This window comes from Echinops telfairi, unplaced genomic scaffold (genome assembly GCF_000313985.2).
Source record: "Echinops telfairi isolate 266 unplaced genomic scaffold, ASM31398v2 ScPeMD7_5868;HRSCAF=6743_0, whole genome shotgun sequence".
Lineage (NCBI taxonomy): Eukaryota > Metazoa > Chordata > Mammalia > Afrosoricida > Tenrecidae > Echinops > Echinops telfairi.
The window spans coordinates 8,702,793-8,703,931 of NW_022109767.1; the positions used below are offsets into that span (position 1 = coordinate 8,702,793).

General features: G+C 44.2%; 1 pseudogene; it reads right to left on the reverse strand.

Moving 5' to 3' along the window:
* Nucleotides 1-308: 308 nt before the first annotated feature.
* Nucleotides 309-932, reverse strand: LOC101656934 (annotated as a pseudogene).
* Nucleotides 933-1,139: the final 207 nt, after the last annotated feature.

A 1,139-nucleotide genomic window follows, 5' to 3' on the forward strand; every position in this document is an offset into this window, starting at 1 on the left:
TCAGGTATTGAGTCAGGCAAATGCAAGGAGAATATGTAGTATTCAAGGCAATTTGCTTGAACTAAATACTTTTTTGTCACCACCACAGAGCAAACCTTGTTTCTCTGTGTTTGCGTGGCAGATCAACAACTCGAGGTGAACTTCCCTTAAAGGACACATCTAGAAAGTGATTTGTAATGCTGTCTGTGGGAAAGAGTTGACCTTGATTGAGCTTACCTTAGACTTCTCTACTGTTCAACTTGCCCCTGTGCTTTTTGCTTCAGTGGGAATTATCTCTGAAATGCAGTCACCTGTATGTCTGGTTTTTTCTTATTGGGAATAATATTTTATTCTGTCATCTTTGTTCACAATTGAAACTCTGGGAATTCAAAATTAACATCCTTGCCCGTAAGCTTCTTATAAACTCCAGAAAAGGTTTCAACCTTGTGTTCTACATTGTTCTGCTGTGCTTTGTCCAAATGAACCTTTATAAGCCTGCTGCCATCCAGCTTGACCCGGATTCTCTTGCCCAGTTTCGCTTGGGAAGAGCACATCTTCAGGGATGGCATTGTGCACACCTGTCAGAGGGCGGCTCCTGGGATGCCTTTGCTTATTCTTTGTACGGCTTTTCCGAGTTGGTTTAGGCAGAATTCTCCTCTGAGCAATAAAGACAACGTGCTTTCCACTGAATTTTGTCTCCAGTTCCCGTACTAGCCAGACTTGGATTTTCTGGAAAGATTTCAGTTGAGGAACAGGAACAAAGATTATATATAATAGCTTTCTGACCACCACCAACTTCTGATTTCCTTGGCTACCATTATATTCAGCTCCCTTAACTGAGCCTTTAGGTCCGAGCTCATCTCCAGCTCAAGAAGAGCCTGAGAAATGCCAGACTTGAATTCATCCGGCTTTTCGCCATTGGGCTTCACAATCTTAGCACTTGACCTGAACATGGCCGTTCTTGCTGAGCGCTGGCCTAGGAAGAGGCCAGAGTCTTGCGAGAGCTCATCGAATCTCCCATATGTGTGACTTAAACACACTGCTGTCTGTCAGTTCGTTGCACTGCTGTGATGACAGGGGATATGGCACTGGTATTTCAAATGCCAGCAGGGACCCAAAGTGAACAGGATTCAGCCGAGCTTCCAGACTATGAAGAAGGA